Below are 25,312 nucleotides of genomic sequence, written 5' to 3'. Positions count from 1 at the left end.
GGCAGAGGGGGAGGGGGCGCAACCCCGAGATGGAGGGGCTTCGGTGCAGCCCGGGCGGCACGCACACGCCCGCCCGCGCGCCAATCCGCGGAGGCCGCCGCTGCAGGCCCGCGTGGGGTGACTGCGCCGAGCCAATGGCTTCGCTGGCGGCGAGCGCGCGACTGCACCGCCGGCCGGCGCCGCGCGGCCCGGGAGGGGCGCCGGGCCTCCCCCGCCCTGCCTCGCGCGAGGCCGCTCGGCCTCCGCCCTGCAGCCGGCTGGGGAATTGGAGCGGCGGCGAGCGCCGGGAAGAAGGGAAGGGAAGGAGGGCGGGCGTGGCCGGCCCTAGTCCTGGAGCGGCTCGGGGCGCGGGTCCGAGAGGAGGCTGCAAAGGCGGGATCCACCCTGCGGCGGGGCCGGCAGTGGAGAGGAAAGCCCGGAGGAAGCCCCGCCGCCCTGCGGAGGGCAGGAGGCATCCGGGAAGGCCGCAGTCGGCTGGGCACGGGAGGGGGCCTCGTGCCTGCGGGCCACAAGGAACTTGGGGACAAGGCTGCAGCCTGTGCAGGCAGAACGGGCCCAATCTGCGCCCCGTTCGCCCTCTTAACGGCCACGCCCACCCCGGCCTCTTTCCGGGCTGAGCATGGGCCGCCTTTGCTGCGCCTGCAGATCTGCGGACCCCAACGCCAGAGGAGCCTAAAGCCTCTGCAGACAGATCCCAGGGCACATTGGGAGGCAGAAAGTGAGGAGAGAGAGAAAATGCAGAAGCAAGAGGAAGGAAAGAAAGGATAGCTCATATCCCCAAGGAAGGGGAAACTGAGTCAGGGTTAAAAACACTCAAGTCCATACTCCCCAGTAGGAGTCTGCTCACACTTGAACATGTTCAAGGCCTCCGTAGCCCTAGCGATTGAACAGGCCTGGGAGCTCACTCGGGCCACCCCTAAGTGACTAAGACATCTGGACTGGCCCAGCCTTCCTCTCCTTGAGATCATACAGTACCTACGATCCTCACGTAATCTAGGCCATCAGGCAGCCTTGGAGGAGGAAAGAAAAGAAAAAAGTATTTAATTGGCTCACACCTGTTCAGCAAAGATTAGCCAGATAGATACAGATAATCTAGGGGCTGCTTTGGCCCTCTGTCACAGGGTCTTCTCTGCACCTGGCAGCAGTGGGCAGCTGTCTTTCCTATTCTTATAAAATCTAAAGTCCCAGAAGGTGACTGTGGGGTATGCACCAAGCTTTCACCACTGCTGAATTCATTCAACTTCATTGTAACTGCATCTTATGAACAAGGGCTTCCCCCTCCAACTGTCTGATATGCACCAGCAGAATGGGCTGATGTCCTTAAATAATGGTGTCAGTCAGTAATGTCTCAGCATAAAATGTGCATTTTTATGGGAAAAGACAACAGCAGGCTCCAGCTAGGAGTCTGGCAAGGGGAGGCAAAGCCTATTAAATCACAAGAAAAGTCATCACTAGGCAGGCAAATAAATCATGAGATTCAAATTAATTTAAACCAAAATGGCCTCCAGTTTCTATTCTTGTTATACTCTCCTATCCGGATTCATTTGATCTTAATAGATTCAAATTTATCTTGCTTTTTGACATGAAATATTTTGAAATAAAAGCTCCCAGGAGCTTCTGTCAATCTTATTTATGTCATCTTATTTCTGTAGCCATTGATTGTTAGTCCATGATAACTGATATTTCTACCCATAAATATCCAGAAATGTAAGGTTTAAATTGATTTCTCTGCTCTGACTGGAAGCTAAGAGAGTCTTTGGCACATAGAAGTTCCCAAACAGTGTTAATCGACCAAGGAAAATAGCTCTACAATCTGAATTTCTTACCATACTTACCACATAATCAATGCAGAAAAGTAAAAGATAGGATGGGAGGGCTCTTCAGAAAAACACTCTGAAAATTCCCTATGAAGTTAAAAATCATTATCTGGGAACCTGATACTGGGATCTCTCCCTGGATGACTTCTGAGTTTTTAAAATTTAAATGCATGCCAGACATCAAACAGCAATGAAGACTGCTTATTTCACACCAAGACCCTTTCCCAAGCTTCCTGCCCTCTCATGCTCCTCCTCCCACCAGGAGAGAGCAAGAAGTGCTAGTGACTCCCAGCCATTTGACACTGGAGACCTTCTCCAGGGCAGCTTAGGAGTAGAAGAGCGAGTTTGAACCAGTTCCCTTGTCAGAATCTGACCCCAGCCTCCTCTGCAATGTCATGTCCCATCCATGGACACCCATCCTGTCCCCATGCTCAGTGGTGTGGGCAGATGCATACGGCATCAGAGCAAACCTCTACTGCTCTGCTCTCCTTCCTTCCTTCCCTATTCAGGGACACTTTCCTCCCAAACTAAGCTTAAACATCACCTGTCTGGGAAGTCTCCCCACTAAATCCCTGACTACTGAATTCCCCTCTACTGGGGCACACCTTCTGGTGTATCCTGACTGTCCATTTCTTCTGAGAGCTTCGAATTCCTCTTCCAGTCTTCTTCAACACTCTAGTCCACATTGGGTGCCCTCAACATCTGGTGCATAAGTTCTGTCGTGGCATTGCTATGACAAGGGCAAAAGGTTCCTCCACCTCCCCACCATGGGGAGGTTTTGTTTTTGTTTTGGCGGTACTTAAGAGTTTAAACTCAGGGCTTCACATCTGCTGGGCAGGCACTATACCACTTGGGCCACTCTGCCAGCCTTTTTTGCTTTAGTTATTTTTCAGTTAGTCTTGTGCTTTTGCCCAAGCTGACCTGGACCGAAATCTCCCTATTTTACACTTCCTGCCTTTGCTGGGATGACAGGCACTCACCACCATGCCCCAGTTACTGCTTGAGATGGGATTTCCCAAACTTCTGGAACTGTGATCCTCCAGATCTCAGCCTCCCAAGTAGCTAAGAATATAGGCATGAGCCACCGCACCCAGCTGTATAGTTGTAAAACTTTCCCAACAGGCCTTTGTTTTGGCCCTGCCCCTTGGCTGGGGCTTCCTTCTCTGCAGCTCACCTCCTGTTCTCCAGATCCCTAAAGCTGTAAGAGAATGTGATAGTGAAACTTTCTATCTATGGGGGTTTGGTTACCAAAATTTTAAGCCACACCACCCCTAACAAAACTGCCATGTACCACCAATCCTGATAACATACAGGGAAAGCAGCCAATCCTAACATGAATCCCAGCATCATAGAACATGTCTCTAGAAATTTTTCCCAGAACCCATTTCTGCAGTTGTTCTCTCATTCATGTTGGGCGAAGCACTGTACCCCTGAACAGCACCTCAGCCCTCTGGTATTCTTTGCTCCACTCTCCCCTTATTCTTTGTGCATGACTATATTGTACCACGTTTCCTGTTAACTGTCTATCCTGTACAACGCACACCTGTCCCATGCCTAAGGGGCCTTCACATTCTTTCCATTCAAAGCTTCAGCTCACAGAGAATAAAACTCTTTGAAAAGTCTTACTCATCTCTTAGCCATAGATAGGGCCCAGCAGGACTGGGGGCTTACAAGTTCTGACTGCATGCATGGATGGAGGAGAGGTGACACCCAATTGGGATGTTAAGCTGTTCCCATCATGCATCCTGCCAGGAAATGGGGGAGCTGCAGACTGTCACTTGAATGCTGCAGGATAACTGGCTGCTTTCAGTTCCTCAGCAACTGCCCAGTATGAGCCCAGCCCAGGCCTAGCCTGTCATGGTTCTTGGTTTCTTCTTCCCCCTGCAGTAACTATTTCTGCTTCTGTGGCACCATCAGAGCTCTGTGGAAGTGAAATGCTCAGAGTGTGCCAGACTAGGGAAACTCCAAAACAGAAAATGCTGACGGGAAGAATGGAGCCTAGATGTATCAAGGAAGAAAAAGCCGCAAATCCCCAGGCTGCTGAAACGGACACCAAGGGCTGCGCCCTCCAACGCGGTCTGCAAAGCAGTGGTTCTGAGAAGGTGCCGGAATCCTTCTTTGCCAAAAAACAAAGGGCATTGACTAGGACACTTCTTGCGCAGCTAGAATAAGACAAGGATGATGACTTTCTTGTGTGACCCTGAAGGGCACAGACTGCAGGGGACATCCACAGGATGGCAGACCAGCATCTGCCCACTGCCTTCTTCAGTGGGAACAGGGTGGTGACCAGTGAGGGTCAGCAGTGCGGCTGTCTGAGACAGAAACTGGCTTTTGCAAGAACTTGGCGGGCTATGGGCCGTCTCTGTGGGGACTCTGAAGGGGTCCCCAAGACATCCTCACGGGATGAAGAAGCTCACCTGTCCCAATCCTGCTGGCCATTGAGCACAGGAGAAAGCAGACACTTCATGGAAGGTGATGGACTTGGCCATTCTCCTCTCCTCTCCAGTTAGCACAGTTGTGACCCTGGAACCCCATCTGTGTGACTACAGAAGCTCCTTGTGGTCTCTGTCTCAGCTGCATTTTGGTCTGGTCAACCTGTCTCAGGTCTGCCCTCTGGTGGCCAATGAGAATTGTGTGTATGTGGAACCTAGTGGACTCTGGCTTTGGGAGAGGGCCTTGGAGGTCATTTGTCCCAGTGTTCCAAAGTCTGCTTGTCCATCAGAATCACCTGGCCCCAGCTCAGTCCTCCTGACCAGAGCATGCAGCAGGAAGGCCCAGGAGTGATATTAAATAGTCTGCCTCTGGGCACTTAGCCACAGACTCAGCACACCACACCCTCCATTTCTGGAGGGGAAAGCTGCAAAGACTCAAACTAGAAGGAAAGCTTCACTCCTTGCCCAGAACTTCCTTCACTCCCCAAAGCACAGTGGCGGCCTGCTGTTTACCCAGTGGGAGCAACACTTTAAGAAACTGGTAAATACATCACTATCATTCGTCTTGTCCGCTTCCAGTAATGGTCCAGTCTACTAAACTATTGCTGTGCAGTCAGGGTATCTTCTAGGATTCCGACATAACACTGAGTACTGTAAACACCGCCCCGGGTTCTGGGTGTGACTCAGTGGTACAGCACTTGCCTAGCGGGTTGTTGGCCCTAGGTTGATCCCCAGCACTGCCAAAAATAAAATAAAATAAACAAACACAACCTCCTTAATCTTCCCCTAATCCTGGTAGGTGAGTCCTTATCTTATAGACAGGGAAAATAAAGCACAAAAAAGCCTCTCGTGCCAGGTCCATCATCTCACAGGGACAAAAGGAGGATTCTAACCCAAGGGACCTCAAAGTCCAAGGAGCCTGTTCTTTCCATGAGAAAAAACTCGAGACTTAGAAACCTGCCCTGCCTTGTGGAAGAGGCAGGTGTAGGTAATCTGTTGACCCTGTCTCCTGTCGCCCTCACTCCTTAGACCGTCCCTCTTGCTCCAAAATTGTTTCACCTTTTGAGACAGGGTCTCAACCTATAGCCTAGACTGGCCTCAAACTCACAATCCTCCTGCCTCTACCTCCCCAGAAGACAGATTACAGGTGTGTGACACCATTCCTGGCTAGTCTATGAATTCTTTCTTTGTTTACTTTGATTTTTTGTCAAGGTACTGGGGTTTGAACTCAGGGCCTCATGTCTGCTAGGCAAGTGCTCTACCACTTGAGCCACTCTGCCAGTCCTTTGGGGGTTTTTTGGGGTTTTTTGTTGTTGTTGTTTTGCTTGTTTCTTTGAGATAGCATTTCACTGTGCAGCTCAGGCTGGCCTGGAACTCCCTATATAGCCCACACCAGCCTCAAACTTGCCATCTTCCTACTTCTGCCTCCCCATAGCTGGAATTAAAGGCACACACCACCATGCCTGGATAGCCTGTGAATTCTTGAACATTGTAAAGATTTATCAAAATTCTGACTTTTCAGCTGGGCACCAGTGGCTCATGCCTGTAATCCTAGCTACTCAGGAAGCAGAGATCAGGAAGATCACAGTTCAAAGCTAGTCTGGGCAAATAGTTTGAGAGATCCTGTCTCCAAAAACAAAAAAATCACAAAAATGGGGCTGGTAAAATGGCTCAAGGTGAAGGCCCTGAGTTCAAACCCCAGTACCACACACATACAAAAAAAATTCTGACTTTTCCCTTAATAAAATTGATCTTTTTTCTCCCCTCCTCCTATTCCATCCCTGTCTGTTGTCCAGGAATGAGAGTGTGCAAATGGGAATCAGGAAGTAAGTTCACAAGCCCTCACATAGTTCCCACCTATGACACAAGGTGGTGGCACAGGAAGGATGAATAAGTGGACACCTGGAGATGACACAGACTGATGACGTGTGTTGCTGTATACCCAGAGCTGTACCCACTCCAAAAGAACTGTGCTCCTTTACCCTAGGCCTGGGCTGGGGCTCTCTGCACCTAGAAAGTCATCAGTCCAAAGACTGGTCTTAAAAAAAAAAAGAAAGAAAGAAAAAAGAAACAAAGACTGGTCTTCCTCCAATGGCTGAGCACAGTCAGAGTTCCTCGAGAAATCGGGTGGGACCCTCACTAGCCACCAATAGACAAGGAAATCGCTGGAGTAATAAACAGCACTCAGTGCCATGAACCAATGTCAGTCTCATTTGTGGGCCTCGAACAAAACTCCCCTAACCATTCAAGTAGGCACTGACTGGTGGAGGCGTCTGAGTCCTTGCTCATGTCCTCAGAGCTCAGGAATTCATTCTGTTCCTTCAGAAAGTTAGAAATGCAGTTAGATTAGTAAAATGGTACAGAGAGGAAGAACACAGTCCTGGGGGATAGAGAGATGGGGTGAGAGGGCCTCTCTGTCTGAGGCCACTGCCTCACTGGGGGCACCTCTGCCTGTGCTCACCTGCATAACTCTCTCAGCATACCCACCCCTCTCTGCCCCTCACCTGTGACCTCCTCTCAATAGCCACTCCTGAGATCCCATGGGGAGCTGACCACTCCTGTGACCCCATGGATGGATAGTGGATGTTGGGATCATGAATATGTAGGTGAATTGGTGTATGAATGGATAAGTAGATGGATGCTGGATGGATGGTTGGATGGGTGGATAGTGAATGTCGGTATCATGGATGGGTAGGTAAATGGGTAGATGAATGGATGATGGGTGGATGGTTGGATGGGTGGGTGATGGATGAATAGGAAAATAAATGAATAATAGATACCTTGGACAGAAAGTCACAGTTACAAAATACAGTTATGAGAGACGAGTCTAAAACGGTCTTCCACAAAATTTACAACAACGCTCTGTCTTAGCCCCATCCTTTAGTGAAGTCTCTAGGAGTTTCCTAGGTAGCTTCCTTTCCATTCCTTATCTCCTTATCTTTAACTCCTTTCCCCTCCTGTCAAGCTTGGGGGGGGGGGTTGCCTCCAGGCCATTGTTTGTGTATTTACCCCTGCCCCAGTCCTATGAACCTCCACTACTATGTCAGTCATACTCAGTCCATCTTCCAATCAAGTTCAAAGGGACATGGGTGTCACAAGGCCCCATAGTCGAGATTTAGTAGTAGGTATTTTTTCTCTGAGAAGGGATTCAGCATTTTATAAGAAGCAATTTGGCTCTACTCCACCAAGTTACCATTCCCTTCCTTTCTCCCTAGGGGGGGATGTTCCTGTGATTTTTCAGTCTGGTCCTAGGCCCTCCCAAGTGCCATCAACCATAGCCTGCCCACCTCCACTGCTCCCACTAAGGCTTGGGTCCTGTCTGGCTCCTACAAGCTTCCTTCTTGGGAATTGGAACCCTGCCTCTGCCCCGCCCCCTAGTCTGTGTGATTCTAGAACTGGGGACCTGAGACACATGGGTGGGCCTCCATGGAAAGGCAGGCCTCCCATGGAATGGTGGGCCTGACATGGAGTGCTGATCACTGCCTACCAGCTACTGCTTCTTGGAGTGACCTACTCTTGGACCCCCAGCCCAGGGCTGTTCTGAACTGATGGACTACTGAGCCTCTACACCTCAGAGCTCCCTCACCCCTAGCCAGACAGAACAAGTACCCCCTATTTTCTGACCTGTAACTAAAGAGAATTAAATTGTTTGATGTACCCAGCCAGCTAGACCACCAGCCCTGTTCTCTCAACAGAGACAACTTCCTTCAGTATCCATCCTAGTGCAGAATTTAGGTCTAGGATACATCATGACCTTCTCCTGGAAGACCAAGAGTGCTGCCTCTGAGACATTAAGATATAACACCCCTTCCTCATGCAGCAGGTATCACCTCGAACACCCAGATTACAGTGGCCAAAACCAGGGTGGAGTGGAGGGATTCATCAATGGTCCAGTCTTGAAATTTCCACAGTTCACCACAGTTACAGCCCAGAGAAATGTCTCACACTTCCATCTGAGACTACAGGAAACTGCAGGAGTTGTTCCCGGTGTCTAAGAAAGGGAGGTTCTCCTTTCTTTCTCTCCCTCTCTCTCTCTCTCTCTCTCTCTCTCTCTCTCTCTCTCTCCCTCCCAACCAGGGAGCATGCCTGGCAAAGAACTTCCTGCAATGAGGGAAATGCGGATACTTGCGCTGTCCACACAAGTAGCCACTGGCCCCCGTGTAGCTACCAAGCATCTGAGATATGAGTAGTGCAACAGAAACTGAATTTTTCATTTTATTCCATTTAAAATAAACTAATTTTATTTAAATGTCCTCTCTGCCTATGGCCATCAGTGAACAGCCCAGATCTGAAGGCTACAAAGTATGCATGCTGCAAACTGGTGCCCATGGCCAGATGAGCCCAGAGGCATTTTTTCTTTGACCCATACAGTGATTCTAATTGATATGACTTTATAGATAACGTATTTAAATTAGGAGAATTTACACAACAAAGCCACACTGCACCTTCTAGTCAATTCTGGTGTCTGTTCCCATGTGGCACCAGGTATCTGGAGCCAGGAAGCAGCCAGTCCTGGAGGAGGGTACTGGTCTCTGTTTTGCACACTCCTGGGTTCTCCCACACAGTAAGGCTGAGTTTACCTGGATCTTTGCATTCATGAGTGTCACATGGCTTACCTACCTGGCTCAGGTACTCTCGAGGTAAGATATTGTCTAGCCAATAACAGACCTCACCTAACTTCTGAATAGTGCTTTCCCTCTAGTTTGGGACTTTGAAGATCCTTAAATAAGTAGAAGAAAAATCACTACAAAACAGCTGCTGTTCACCAAAAATGTTTTTGCAAATTATCCTTTCATTAGTGGTACCAGTCTCACTATGCAGATGAAGAGAGCAAGGGTGGAAGAAGTCAAACATGTTAAATAGGTATCAAGATTAGACAATAGAAAATACCATACCCAGAACCCAAATGGCCTGCACTCTCTCTGCCCCTGCCTCACGTCATTTCCAGACCATCCATCCCACTACCATCACCTTACAAAGCCCCATCCTTCCTGGGCCCTTTCGTCTCTGTCTCTAGGCCACTTCTTTTATGACACAGCAACCAGATGGATCTTTCTTCTGTGGCTCTGTGCTGTGGCAGAGGCTGCCAGCGTTTCCCAAACCCCATTTCTTCTCATCTCCCAGAACACACAACAGGGCCACAAGCCCAGCCTCCTCAGCGTAAGGTGTGACAGCTCTACTCAATCGTGTCTCCTCAAAACCCCCTGCAACCTCTGCCAAACTCTTCTTCTAGCCAGCTGGATGATGCTCCTCAGATACCCTTGGGAGCCATGTGTTGAAGATAGAGACCCATGGGAGACCTGAGTCACTAGGTAACCACATGGAGTGGGGGCCCTACACCCATCCCTGCCTCTTGATCAGGAACACTTGCCCTGAACTGTTACCTGACACAGAAATAAACCTGCTGTTGCACTTCAGTCACTGGATGGCTTGTGGCCTCTTTGTTACAGCAGCACCATTCATTCTACCCTAACTCCTATCACAATCTGATTGAGTTTTTAAGTTCGTGTGAAGCCCGTACACACACACACACCACACATACACACATACACATATACACACACACACACATACACACACACATATACACACACACATACACACACACATACACACATACACACACATACACACACACATACACATACACACACACATACACACACACACACACACACACACACACACACACAATTGACCTCAGTGACCTTGGCCTGCCCTTATCTTCAGTCATTCATTCTCAGGGTTTCCCGAGTCCTCATCTCTCATCATATCACTAAGATGAAGTCAGTCACCTTCTCCGTTACCAGCTGGACCCTATGGCCCATGGTCTATACAACTCTCTATGACATCATCCTTCCATTACTCAAACTGCCACTTGTCCTTAACTTCTCGTGCCTCTCAGCAGAAGTCATACCCTTTACCGTTCTTCCTGGGCAATGTTCAGTCCTGTCCTCAGGGAAATCAGTCCAGGCTCGCTAGCAAGGCAGATGCTGACCATGGATTAAAGATGGAATGAGTGTTCCTAAAAGAGAACCACATACACCCATCATTTTATGACCCCATTGGTTTTTCAGGACAGGGTCTTGCTATAGCCCAAGCTGGCCTTGAAGTTGAGATCCTCCTGCCTCAGCTTTCTGAGTGCTGGGATTACAGAAGTGTTCTGACACACTTGGCACACCCAGTTTTCCTCCTTTCCTGTGGACCATAGGAAGATATCCACCTATCAAGGATTATTCCGGAATCTGCCCTGATTCCTACACACTCTTTCACCTGGATCTCAGCCTTTACCGCTCTACTCCTTGCTTTCTTGAACTTGCAAACAGGCTCCAGCACTCCCCACACCCTTTAGACCTGAGTCCTCACTAGCCATTACTCTGACATTGCCTTCCTTCCTGGCTATACTTGGGGAAGGTGTAGTCTACACCCATGACCTTCACTTCCTCAGCTTCAATTCCCATTAGCTGCCCAACCCACTACAACTGGCTCCCTCCTTCACTCCATTGAAAGAGCCCTAACTGGTAAACCCAATGGCCACTTTGCAGACTATGTCGTACTGATCTCCCTGCCACCATTGTTTCCACCTTGTTTTCCAACAACTCCCATTGCTAATGTCTACAACATATTGCTAACTGAAAAAAAAGCAAGTGGTAAAACAGCTTATATATTACCCTGCCATCTTTTTAAATTAATAGACTTTATTTTTAGATTTCTGGAAAAATTGAGCAGTAAGTAACAAAAAGTTCCATAACACACAGAAGTACAGTATTTCCTGTCTCCTATTATTAACACATTAACAACCTTAGTGCAATACATTTGTTACAGCTGACAAGCTGATACTGATACATTATTATTAACTGAAGTACATGGTCTTAATGTGCATTCTTTCTATAGATTTTAAAAGGTAACAAATGTATCCCTCGCTATACAGTATCACACAGAATCATTTCACTGACTTATTATCCCCTGTGCTCACCTATCACTCCCATCCACACACACAACCACACACAAGCTCTGGCAAACAACAATCCTTTTGCTGACTCCATAGTTTTGCCTTTTGAAGAATGTCATATTGGTGGAACCACACAGTATGTCAACTTTTCAGACTAACGTCTTTCACTTTAAATAAGCATTTAAAGATCCCCTATATCTTTTCATGGCTTCAAAGTTCATTTCTTTTCATTTTGTTTTATTTTCTTTATTTTATTATGTTTTATTGGTGGAACTTGGGTTTGAACTCAGGGCTTGACACTTGCAAAACAGGTGCTCTATCACTCCAGCCACACCTCCAGTCCATTTTCCTCTGGTTATTTATTTATTTATTTTTGGTGGTACTGGGGTTTGAACTCAGAGCCTCATGCTTGGTAGGCAGGCACTCTACCACATGAGCTACTCCACCAGCCTCCTCTGGTTATTTTGGGGATGAGGACTTGAGAACTATTTGCCCTGACTGGCCTGGAATTACAATCCTCCCAATCTCAGCCACTGGCATTGCTTAATAATATTCCAATGTCTGAATGTACAAGGGTTTGTTTACCCATTCCTGTGCTGAAGGACCTAGTAGCACCCTAGTTTTAGCAATTACGAATAAAGCTGCTATAAGCATTTCTGTGCAGATTTTTATATGGACATTAAGTTTTCATCTCATCAAGAAACACAATTGCAGAATCATGGGGTGAGAGTATTTAGTTCTTTAAGAAACCGCCAAACTGCCTTCCAAAGTGACCATACCGTTTTGATCCTCTCCAGCAAATAAATGATGTTCTGCTCCACGTTTTCACCAGCTTTCACACTTTCCCCACTGTGTGTTCTTGGCACCCACATCAAAGATTATCTGAACATGGATGGGTGGTTTTATTTCTGGACACTCTATCTTGTGTCTCTTTATATCATTACTACCCCATTTTTATTATTGTAGGTTTGTAACATTTTGAAATCAGGAAGCATGATGCTTTTATGTTTGTTCTTGCTCAAAATTGCTTTGGCCACTCAGGGTTTTTGATGGTTCCATATGAATTTTAAGGTTGTTTATTCTAGAGCTGGGTGCTAGTGGTTCACATCTATAATCCTAACTACTTGGAAGACTGAGATAGGGAAGATCATAGTTTTGAGACCAGGCTTGGCAAATAATTCACAAGACCCCATCTCAACCAAAAGCTGGGTACAGTGATGCACACCTGTGATCCCAAACTACTTGGGAGGCTGAGATCAGGAGGATCTTGATTCTAGGCCAGCCCAGGACAAAAAAAAAGCTGTGAGACCCCATCTCAATAGAAAAATGTTGGGTGAGGTGGTTCACGCCTATCATTCCAAGCATGAAATAGGAGAATCATGGTCCCAGCTGGCCTGGCAAAAAGCAAGGCCCTGTCTCCAAAATAACCAGATCCAAAGAGGGCATGGCTCAAGTGGTAGAGCGCCTGCTTAGCAAGTCCAAAGCCCTGAACTCTGGGCTTTGGAGCCCAGCACTGCAAAAAAGGTTTTTTCTATTTCTGTAAAGAATGGTGTTGAGTTCTGATAGTCTGCATTAAGTCTGTATATCAATTTGGACGGTATGGATATTTGAACAATATTGATTCTTCTAATACAAGCACATACATTTATTTGTGTGTTCTTTCACTTCTTTCATCAATGTTTCATAATCCTCAGTGGATATGTCTTTTACTTCTTTGGTTAAGTGTATACCCACATATTTTATTCCTTTTTTGTTGCTGTTGTGAGATTGTTTTACTTTCTTTTTAGGATAGCGTTTTTGTGTAGATTTTTTTTTTTTTTTGTATGTTGAGTTTGTATCCTGCAACTTCACTGAATTGTTAATTTACGTTTAGAATTTATTTATTTATTTCTGGTGTAGGTGCCAGGACCTTGTGCCTGCTAGGCAAGCACTCTACCACTGAGTGACACCCCAACCTTGTTTTCTAGTTCTAACTGATTGTTAATGGGTTTCTATGCTTATGAGCAGAAAGTCTACAAACCTAGATAATTTTACTTCTTCCTTTTCAATTTGGGTGCCTTTTATTTCTTGCCTAATTGTTCTGCCTGGGACTTCTGAAAGAAATGGGGGCGAGGGCATCTTTGTTTTCTACCATATTTTAGAGAGAAAGCTTTCAGTTTTCCCCACTGACTATGGTGTTAGCTGTGGGCTTTTCAGATATGACCTTCATCATACTGAGATCCTTCCAATCTTCCTTGTTTGAGACTTTTAAGCATGAATGGGTGCTGGACTTTGTGAAGTGCCTTTTTCGTTTCTGTTCTGACAATCATGTGGATTTTTTCCTTTCATGTTGTTTGCAAGTCATATGACGTTTATTGAAACATTCCTTGAATCTCTTGGACACATTTCATGTTATCATGACAATGAACCTTTTACTGTGCTGTTGAACTTGGTTTGCAAGTGTTTTATTAATGACATTTGTGTATGTTCATCAGGTATATTAGCCTCTGGCTTTTTGGTTCCTTGTAATGGCTGGCTTTGGAATCAAGATGAAGCTGGCTCACAATATGAGTTTGGAACTGCTCCCTCTTCTATTTTTTGGAAGAGTGTGAAAAGGACTGGTATTAATTCTTCTCTGCATGGTTGGTATAATTCACCTGTGAAGTCGTCAGGTCCTAGACTTTACTTTGTTGGAAATTTGTTAAATTACTGATTCAATGTCCTTACTGATTACTGGTGTGCTTAAGCCTTCTGTTTCTTCTTGATTCAGTATAGGTTGGTTGTAGGCTTCTAGGAACTGCTGCATTTCTTCCAGGTCATCCAGTTTGTTGGCATGAAACTATTCATAATGCTGTCTTAGGATTCTTCTTTTTCCTGATGCCCCCATTGCTAATATCTCCTCCCTCATTTCTGGTTTTATTGGGGTCTTTTCTCTTTTTCTAGCTAAGGGTTTTTCAATTTTGTTTATCTTTTCAAAAGTAGCATAGTTTGTTGATTTTTCTACTTTTGTTGTCCTCTATTGGATCTAATCTTCACTGCTTCCTTCCTTCTGCCAAGTTTGGATTTACTTTGTTCTTTTTCGAGTTCCATGAGCTATAAAGCTAGGGTTATTTGACAGCTCTCTTCTTTGTAAATGTAGGCATTTGTTGTTATAACTGCTTTTCCTGAATCCCCTAGGATTTGCTATGTTGTGCTTTCATTTTTGTTTGTCTTAAAATAATTTTCAAATTCCCTTTTGATTTCTTTCTTGACCCAATGTCGGCTCAAGAGGATGTTGTTTGGTTTCCACATAGTTGTGTATTTCCCTATGCTACTGTTGACTTCCAATTCATTCCAGTGTGATTAGTAAGTGTCCTTGGATGATTTTGAACATCTTAAATTTACTAACACTTGTTTTGTGATCTAAAATGTGATTTATTCTGTCAAAGTACTTCATATGCATGTATGAAAACAGAATAATGAAACTCACTAAAAATTGTTTTAAAAGGGAGAGTAAGAGAGTAAAAGAGGGCATGAAGTTGATTAAAGTCTACCGTATGCATGTATGGAAATACCACAATGAAATCCCTTTTACGATTCATGTGTGCTAATAAAAAAGAGAAAAATAAAATGTGATCTAACCTGGAGAATGTTCCACAGGCATGTGAAAGGAGTGTGTTTGCATTTGCTGTTGAGTGGAGAGTTATATAAATGTCAGATAAGCCTCACTGTCTACAGTGTTATTATCCAAGCTGGCTATTCATTAATCTTCTGTCTGGCTATCTTATCCCTTCTTGTAAGTGGGGTGCTGAAATCCCTAACCACTAATGCATGGCCGCCAGTGTCTGATCTATCAATATGTGCTTTCCAGTGGGGGTGTTCTGATGTTGGCCATGTATATATTATAACTGTTATAATCTTATTGAATTAATCTTTTATTATTATTATTATTATTATGTAATGACCTTATTTGTCTCAGAAGACAGTTTTAGAGTAAACATGTATTTTGTCTAAGTGTAGTCACTTCTGACTTTTTTCATTACCATTTCCATGAAATATCTTCTCCTCTCCCTTCCCTGTCATTCTGCAGTGTGCCTCTTGTTAATGACATATCTCTGGGTCTTGTTTTATTGTCCATCAGCCACTCCATGCCTTTTAATTGGTGAGTTTAACTCATTTACACTTAAGGTAACTATTGACAAATGAGAACTCATCACTTTGTTATACTCTTCTATTTTTTTATACTTGTTTTCTCTCTCCCTTCCTCCATATCTTCCTTTGATTATTTTTTTATACTAATTTGCTTTGAGATTTTTTTCCATTATATTATGTGTACCTATTACATGTACTTTATTTGTTGTTACCTTGATACTTGTATAAAATATCTTGGAGTTGAAACGTTCTATTTTAAATTAATAACAACTGAACTTCCAGTACATCTAAATAAATTACTTTTTTACTCAGCTCTAGACAATTTGTGTTCTTGTAGACAGAGACGGCTTATTTTTACATTGACAGAATTTTATTTAACTTTTATATTAGGATTAAAAGCAATTTACATACTACCTTTAAAATATTACCAAAAAGTTAGCAAGACCCTAACTCAAAGAATAAACCAGGCATGGTAGTTCATGATACAGTTTCAAATATTCAGAAAGCAGAGGTAGGAGGACCATGAACTGAGGCTGGCCTCAGGCAAAAGCATGAGACTCTATCTGAAAAGGGCTGGGGTGTGGCCCAAGTGATAGAGTGCTTGCCCAGTAAGTGCAAGGCCTTGAGTTCAAGCCCCAGTATTGCCCTCTCCCAAAAATGTTACGTTAATCTGTGCCTGTCTATTTTTTTTGGTCAGTACTGGAGTTTGTACTTGTGCTTTCTAGGCAGGTGCTCTACCACTTGAGCCATTCTGCCAGCCCTGTATATGTCCATATATTTACCTTTAGCCACAAGATGCAAGCTTTCATATGCTTTTCTGTTGTTATTTTGCACATTTTTTTCACTTACTTTTAAAACGCTAAAGCATTTCTTATGAAGCAAGTCTATTGGTAACAAATCCCCTCACATTTTTTTTCACTTCACCAGTTGTAAGCCAGGTCTAGCAGAGATGAATTCCCTCAAGATAGAAGACTATCTCACCTTCATTTTTAATGGACAATCTGTCTGGTATAATATTCTTAGTTATATTCTCTCCTGTCCTGCAAGTTTCCTTCCAAGAAAATTTGAGAAACAGAGTCTTGTGGGGATCTTTATACGAGTAGCTTTTCCCTCACTGTTTCAAAATTCTCTGCCTTTGATTTTTTAACAATTTGATTGTAACATATATTAGGTTAGATTCCTCCCTTCCTTTCTTTTTTCCTTCTCTCTTTCTTTCTATCTCTTTATTTCTTTCTCACTTGTTGGCAGGAACTCCACCACAGGAGCCATACTCCCAGCTGGGGTTAGAGTTCTGTGGAGTTACCCTCATTGGAGATCTTTAAGCTTCATGATTCTGGATATCCATTTCCCTCCCTTGACTTTGAACTTTTCAGCTACTATTTATTTAACTAAGTTTTTCCCCCTTTCTCTCTCTCATCTCCTTCTCAGACTACTATAATGTGAATATCGATTCACTTGATGGCCGTCACAAACCCTGTAGGCTCTCTTCACTCTTTTTCAGTCTTTTTCTTTTCTCCTCTGACTGGATAATTTCAAGTGACCTGTCTTTGACATCACAGATTCTTTCTTATGTTTGCTTTAATCTACTGTTGAAGCTAATACATTTTTTTCCTTCTATTCATTATATTCTTCAGTTCCAAAGTTTGTTGTTTTTTTTTTAACAATTTCTATCTCTTTATGGAACTTCTTGTGTTCATGTATTATTTCCTGATTTCCCTGAGTTACCTGTGTTCCGTTAAAGCTCACTGGTCTTTCTTAAAACAATTATTTTGAATTCTTTGTCAGGCAATTCATAGGTTTCCATTTCTTTTAGGTTCAATTACAAGAAACTTTCTGTGTTCCTTTGATCATGTCACATGTCCTTCATGTCCGTATTTCTTATAGACTTGCACTGATGTCTGCACATTTGAGAGCTCAGTCACCTCTTCCAAACTCTGTAGACTAGCTTTGATGGGAAAGACCTTCCCGTATAGGTAGATGTGAGGATCCTTCTGTGTGGGGTGTGGCAGCTCTTGCACTGAGGGTGCACAGCAGCATCTCTGTGTTTGAGGAAGGTGCTGTGGTGTATTATGTGGACACCCATCGGTTGAAGTCAGCATCAGCAAGACTGCAGGACCATTAGCAGCCATGGTAGCAGATGTCTACAAAGGTACTGAAGGCTACTGGGGCTCTCATGATCTTCTTTCTGCCTACATGATAAACTCATGGTCAAGGAGATTCCTCTTGGTACTGGGTTTAGTTAAGGAGTGCACTTGCTGTAGTGATGCTGCCAATGTCCAAGGAACAAGGACATACACAGAAGTCATGAAACCAGGATCTGGGTCATGAGTGGGTTGCAGGAGGAAGACGAGAGCTGTGGTCCTCGGGGTATAGAAGGCAGAGCACAGCAGTGAGTTCTCTGGGAGGGGAGCAGCAGAGCTCCCTCCTCAGGAGAGGCCCAGCACCACAGACTCTAGCTCCCTCAGCTGGACTCAGTGTCAGGGAAGACTGGGGGAAGGAGTTGCTTTGTGATGAAAGTTGCAGGTGTCCACAGTGATAATAAGGGCTGCTGACCTTTTCTCCTTTGCCTCCAGGTGGTGAGGCTGCATCAGTGAGATCCCTCTTGGTACACAAGAACACCATGCTCTGCTGACTGGGGGTGGGGATGGCACAGGTTACAATGTTTGCTACAGTTTTCTTTGTCATCCTCTTCAGTTTTTGTGCTCCACCAGGCTTCCATAGGTCCTTTATTATACTGCAAAGTTCTCCCAGAGCTACCTTTATTAGTAGGTAATTGTTTATTCATTCTTTTTGTCATTTTCATGTTGGGGAGATGAACACAGGGACATCCTAGTTTGCCATCTTGGTGATGACACTCTTCCCATTAAATGCAACATTTTTATTAATTAATTTTATTTTTGCTATGTCTGGTAATTGCCCCTTTACCAAGTGATCAAAGTTATTATAAGTAGTAATGGAATAAATTGACACCATATACCCCTGAAATAAGATAGATACATAAGGGGACAAGGAAATTAGAGACTATTTTTAACAAAATATTAGAAGGGCCACCCAGACTCAGAGGAAGTAAAAACCTGAAAAGTCAAAGCAGCTAGTTCCTCCTACTTCCTGTTAGATGTTAAGTTCCGAGAACAGGGAGTCACAGAGTGGCTCTCTGCCTCTGCCTTTCCCTTTGAGATGTTGAGAAGTAGCAGGGCTCCTTGAATGGGTAAGGAGACAGGAAAATGGAAGGCATGTCTTGCCAAAGGAAATCCTTAAAACTCACCTAGTGCCCTGTGTTTTGGCCTAGATCCCATCTCCATGTTTTACAGTAATAAACATCTTGGGAACCCAGATTTATCAATTAATGGTTAGGGGTTCACAGCCCACATGACCACATGTATTCCTGCAGCCTGAAAAGTATAAAGTCTACACATAAGAACCACCACTTCAAATCTTTACTTCCATTTCCTGCACGGGTTGCGGGAAATGTCTCTCCCTTTTCCTTCACTTCTCGCTGATTTATCCTGTTATACTAAATAAATCCTGGCTAAAACTTCCGTCTTGTGGGACTCCTTGTTGTGAGACACCTTGAAATGCTCTTCATGCTTGTGAATCTCAAGGACCTGTGATTTTGCATGGAAACTGGGAATCTGAGGAGCCCCCTCCTCCAGTAACGCCTCCATGATTTGAGTCTCTGAGAAGACCCTGGATCACTTCAGAGATAGCCTTGCCAAAAATGCATAAACCCTGAAGAAATACCAGCTATGTCTAAATTGAGGGTCAAAATAAGCTATAATCTTCACTAAGTGCCAGGGTCGTGTAAGCATAAGCATAAGGACAGCCATGTTAGGACCCGTACTACCTCTGCCCTACTGGAGACACCCCACCACTTACTAGAAAAATCACACCTGGCCCCAAAGAATGCTAAAAAACGACCTATGCCATTGTCACCAGGGGCAAGAGTCAGCTGCTCAACCAACTGACATAATCATCACTTCTCTCCCTGAGCTCCCCTACCAACAAGCCAATCACAAGTTTTCCTGAGCTAACCAGTTTCCTGGTGTCTTCCCACTACCTTCCTATAACCACCCCCAGTCTGTAAGCATCTGCTGGAGACCCCCTTCACAGGTTCCTTCTCCCAAATAAAACCTGTGCCTATCCTTCCATGCTTTTTGTCAGTGTGACAGGTTGTAAAACTCAAAGAGAGATGAATTGTTCTAGACTGAAAAATAACAAAAGATAAGATGACTAGATGCAAATCCCATCTTAGATACTGGACATATCAAAGGGGATGGTTGGACAACTGGTGAAATTTGAAAGAAGTCTGGGGAATAGAAGGTAGTGCTGTATCAGTTAACTGTCTGATTTTGATGGTTTTACTTTGGTCGTGAAGGAGATGTCTCATGTTTTTAGAAATGCATGCATATACTAAACTATTAAGAGGCAATGGAGCATCAGATCTGCAACTTACACTCAAATGATTCAGAAAAAACACACAGGTCATGAGGGATGGGTGTGGAGATTTAGAGGAAGAAAAATGCCAGCAATTAGGGAAACCGGGTGAAAAATATACAGAAATTCTATATAATTTTTGTAAGTCTTCTCTAAGTTTTAAACAATTTCAAAACATAAACTTTTTCTAAAATCTTAAAAGCACGAACCACTGCTTACAAAATATTAAATAAAGAATAATAAAGGTTAGATGGATATGACAATAACTAATAAATGCCAGACATTTGGGACACTGTGCTGAATCATCCTGCAGTCCTAAACTTGCCTTGACCTTGCAGCAGCTGAGGCAGACTGCCCAGCCCAGGCTCCACCAAACAAGAAGTGGCAAGCCATTCTTTGGCTTCTCCAGAACACAGTATTTCTTCCTAATTATCCAAATATTTAGGTGGTACTAATGAGACTATTGCCTAATCACCTCAATAAGAATTGTCTCTAACTTCTATAGACCTTTATTGTCACTTTAGCCATCAACACATTTATTCAAGCCATTCATCAGAAAAATCACCCTTTAAAAACTTCACACATGCACACACACACATACACACACCTTCATAGCCATGTGTGGTGGTACACACCTGCAATCCCAGCCCTTGAAAGGCTGAGGCAGGAGTATCATGAGTTCCAAGCCTGCCTGGGCTACACAGGGATTATAGGTATGTGCCACCCTGGGTGCTGGGATTACAGGTATGTGCCACCATACCTGGCTCTTTTTTTCTACTTTCCACTGCAATCTTCCTGTTTGCATGCTATCAACTGAGTTCAGGGTTCAGATTAGATCAGAGGAAGGTCATACGACTTCACAGATAATAAGTGAGCTTTTATTATATGCCAGCCCATACTCTTAAAAACTTTAAGCATTACACATTTAATCCCTTAAACAACCCTAATGTGGTGGACTGATGAACTAATAAGTGATAAGGAAAGAGTCATAGAAATGCTACTACCAGATAAAACACAGGATGCCTAGTTAAATTTGAAAGTTAGATAAACAATGAAAATTCCCAAGGTATCAACCCCAGTCCCCTTACCAGCACCTTGCCATTGCATCCCTGGACATTCTGAGCTCAGGGAATTCCCATGTTGCTCCCATTTTCCCAGCTCTTGGTCTCTGCCATTCCTCTCCTCCTTCTTGCTCTCACCAGACCTGCTTTTCAGTTGCATTAACTAGGCTCCTCTTGTCTTACCAAACTATTCCTGGTCCCTCTAGAAGTCACCCCAATCCCTACTTATCAGCACCTCCCCTCGTTCCAGTCCCTGTTCTTCCACCACCCTTGTCCATCTGTGATCTCCAGGGCTCCTCTCACCCTAAAAACATGAAAACATTTTACACCATGGTCACCGTCTTCACCATCCATGTGGCCCCTGCAGAACTTTCTCCAGGCTGAGGGCAATGTTTTGTCTCTAGTTTCTTGCCACCTCCTGAAATGTTTTTATCAATCATCAAATGAAATTGGGACAAATGGATATCCTCAGACAAAGGAATGAAGGTGGAGTATGACCACATACCACATGGAAAAATTAACTCCAAATGGATCCCAAACCTAAATATGCAAGCTCAAACTATACAACCTTTAGCAGGAACCATGTATGTGGACATTTGTGGCTTCAGATTAAAAACTAGTTGCTTAGATATGACACCAAAAGCACAAGCAACAAAAGAGTAGATAAATTAGACTTCACCAAAGTTAAAAGCAGTTGTACATCAAGAATGCTACCAAGAAAACACAAACCTGGGCAGGATGACACATTCCTGTAATCCCAGCACTTGGGAGGCTAAGGCAGGAAGACCTCAAGTTCAATAGTGAGACCTTGTCTCAAAAAAACTTTTTTTATTAAAATGAAAGTGAAAGGGCAATGCAAAAAGCAGAGAAAAAATTTACAAAGCATATACCTGACAAAGGTTTAGAATTCAGAATGTACAAAGAACTCTTACAGGTCAACAGTAAAAGAGCAAAAATCTCAATTAAAAAAATGGACAAAAGCTTCAAATAGACATTTCTCCAGAGAAGAAATACAAATGACACAAGCACTTGAAAAGATGTTTAACATTCATCAATAGGGAAATGGAAATTAAACCACAAGACAGTAACTCCCACCCGGCAGGACAGCTGGAATCAGAAAGCCCCAGACAGTAAGGGGCCCTGCGAGGATGTGCAGAAATTGCAGGCTCATCCTCTGCTGTCGGGAATGAGAAGCTCCTCGGCTACGTTGGGAAAGGGTTTGGCAGTTCCTCAAGAAGCTGAGCACAGTGAAAATGGAACAGTGAGACCTGGTGCCAGGAATGGGGGTGGGAGGTAAAAGAGAATGATGGAGGAGTGAATTCAACTAGGCTATATCGTGAGAACTTTTGTAAATGTCACAATGTAGCCCAGTATAACAATAATATGAAAACAAAAATAAAGAAACTTTTAAAAGGAAGCTAAACACATTGTTCCCAAATGACAAGCCACTGTACACTTCAGAATGTGGCTGAGAGAAATAAAAACGTGCTCACACCAACACCCACCCACAGCAGCATTATTCCTAAGAGCTAGAAAGTGGACACTAGAAAGTGGAGCTAGAAAGTGTCACCTGCTGAGTGGTTTTTAGTAGTACCGTCTGCACCACACAGTGGTACCTTGGTTTAGGACAGAGCACATATCTGATAGTCATCCCATAGGACAATGGAGCTGAGAAGTTCCCATCACCCAGAGACGCTGTACCCATCGTAGCAATGTGTGCCGTGGCACAATCACCTCCCAAGGCCATGGTGATTGCTGGTGCAAACAAACCTACTGCAGGTTGAATTAAAACCCCTGCAGCTCATACATTTATGCGCAGCATGATAATTGGTGGTAACAAAGAGCTGTGTTACTGCCTCATGTACTTCTACTACTTGTATCATTATTGTACACTGTGCTCCTTCAACTTGTATAAAAAAGAGTTTGCCATAAACAATCTGCCACAGTGGCCTCGCATACCTTGTCTTTACTGCATCTCTCGTGTTTGGCGATACTGGGTTTGATCTCAGGGCCTCACACTTGCCAGGCAGGCGCTCTATCACTTGAGCTACACCCCCAGCCCTTTTCGCTTTAGTTATTTTTCAGGTAGGGTCTCATTTTTTGTGTGTGTGTGTGGGTCTGGGGCTTGAATTCAAGGCTTTGTGCTTGCACAGCAGGTGCTCTACTGCTTGAGCCACACCTCCAGACCCGGTCTCATATTTTTTTGGTCAGGTCAGACTGGACTGCTACCCACCTACTTACACCTCCTGTATGGCTGGGATGACAGGTGCATGCCACCACGCACGACTTTTTGGGTTTGTTTGATATGAGGGTCTCACTAACTTTTTACCCAGGCTGGTCCTAAACCTCAATCGTCTCAATCTCTAGCTCCTGAGTAGCTGGGATTACAGGCATGAGCCACCATGATTGCATCATTTTCTCTTGTGCTTGATTTAATTCTGTCTTTTGTTCATCATGGCCATACAACCAATAGATTTGCTAATCTAATAGCTAGCTAGCTAGATAGATAGATGCCATATATCTTAAGTGTTACAATACTGTATATCCACTCAATGGAATATCATTCAGTCATAAAAAGGAAGCACTGATAATATGCCACATGAATGAACCCTGAAACACTATGCTAAGAGACAGAAGCCAGTCACAGAAGGCCATGTAGCATGTCTCCATCAAATGAAATGTCCAGAATGGGCAAATCCACTGAGACAGGAAGCAGGTTAGAGGTTGTCAGGGGCTGGGATGGAGGGAATGGAGACAAAATTTCTAAATTTTGTTTCGGATGATGACAATGCTCTAAAAATATTTGATGATGGTTGCACAACTTGTGAAAATACTAAAAGCCGCTGAGTTACGCACTTTAAAGCGGTGAATTTTAAGGTACGTGAATTCATCTCAAATAAAATGTGCTTTTACCAAAACTCACCTTTCTCCCAAAGTCAATCAGGGCCCCACTTGCCCTAGGAAAAAACAGTCCCCTCCTCTCCTTCTTTTTTAGCCACAAATGGAGGTGACCAGGAGTCACGTCCCTAAAGTACCCTGCCCTCCAACTCCAGTCCCAGGCCTGGGCACCAGTGTCTTCCTGCAGCAAGAGAAGCCATCCACGTCAAGCAATGTCGTCCACCTCTCCACTGGAAGTTGGTGCCTCCCTCCTGGTCGGGAGCCACACCCCACTCTCCCCCCATCCTGCTCATCCACTGGGCCTTCCTCTCGCCACAGGTTTCCATCTGCCCAGATGCAGAACATACACGTGCACAAGAACACTCCCGGCACCCAGACCCCTGCAATCCATCCATCTTCCCCCAAGAACAGGACGATGAAGCCCCACCACCCCCTGCTTCTCACCTCCAGGTCCCCAGAACTTGCCCCAAGTGGCGGCCACGTGCCACCCACTCTCCACCAAAGCTGCAGCACAAAGTCCACTCCACTTTTTTCTCCCAGTGCCAGGGTCCAGCTTCGTTACACCCAAGGCCCACAGTGAGTAACTGACTCACTTCCAGCTCTGGCTGGCTCCAAACTCAGTGCTCTCTCTACCGTGCTATTACTCCCTCCAGCTGTGGCTCCTCTGGTTCTCCTCCATCTCTTCAGGCCTCTCTCCTCCTTCCTGCCAGCTTAGGGACTTGTCAGTCCCTACCATCCTGTTGTTAGCTCTCTTCATTAAGCTTACATGTTCTCCCTGAGTAACCTCATCCACCCATCTCCTTCTCCAGACCTCGGATCCATTCTGGGCTCCCTTCCAGCTGATTGAAGGGAGGTTGGAAAGCAGCCCCTTGCTGTCAGCAGAGCTACACTGGGCCCTTATAGAGCACCCATGAGCCCCTGAGCTGCCCTTCCAGCTGGGATGGGATGGAGCACTCATATGTTCTCCCCAAATTCCCCAAATTGCTGCTTCAATTTCCCCTGCTGTTGCCTTATTTTGTTTTCTGTCCTTGCTGTGATCTGAATGTGTCCCACAAAGTTCATGTGTCAGAAATTCAATCCTCAAGGCAACAGTGTTGGGAGGTGGGGTCTTTGGGGATGCATTTAGGGCATGAGGACTTCACCCTCATGAATGGATGGATGCCACTATGAGGCGGGCTTATAGAAGAGCCATCTGTTTTCTGCCATGACAGGACACAGCAAGAAAGCCCTCACTGGATGCTGGCACCTTGACCTCGGACTTTCAGCCCCTATGAGAAAGTAAATAACTGTTCTTTATAAGTTACCCAGACTCCAATATTTGGTTATAACAGCAGAATGGACTAAGAAAATCCTCACAGCTCTGCTGACATTCCCTTTACTTATGTTCAGCCTTGGCATTTCAGTCTTCATGATCAGCAAACAATTTTCCTTCATTTCTTGACTCACGCACTGAATTTGATATTTGACAGCTCCTATTCTGAACTTTGAAATTACTCTTCCACACTCAAAGCCTGTGTGATACCCACATAAATGGCCTGCAGACACTTCACATTCAAAATGCCCAACGCAAAGCCTATTGTTTTTTGCTGAACCCCTCCTGCACCCCAA

General features: G+C 44.7%; 1 protein-coding gene and 1 non-coding gene across 2 annotated transcripts in view; both read right to left on the bottom strand.

Moving 5' to 3' along the window:
* Positions 1 to 25,312, bottom strand: part of Dpysl2 (dihydropyrimidinase like 2) — a 121,014-nt gene that overhangs the window by 68,575 nt on the left and 27,127 nt on the right. The window lies entirely within an intron of this gene.
* Trnag-acc (transfer RNA glycine (anticodon ACC)) lies at positions 11,576 to 11,648 on the bottom strand. The gene has a single exon. It is a non-coding gene; the product is annotated as a tRNA-Gly (tRNA).

The sequence above is a fragment of the Castor canadensis genome, chromosome 14 (assembly GCF_047511655.1).
Source record: "Castor canadensis chromosome 14, mCasCan1.hap1v2, whole genome shotgun sequence".
Lineage (NCBI taxonomy): Eukaryota > Metazoa > Chordata > Mammalia > Rodentia > Castoridae > Castor > Castor canadensis.
Note: the sequence above shows the minus strand (reverse complement) of the source record. Positions and strands in the feature narration are given on the sequence as shown.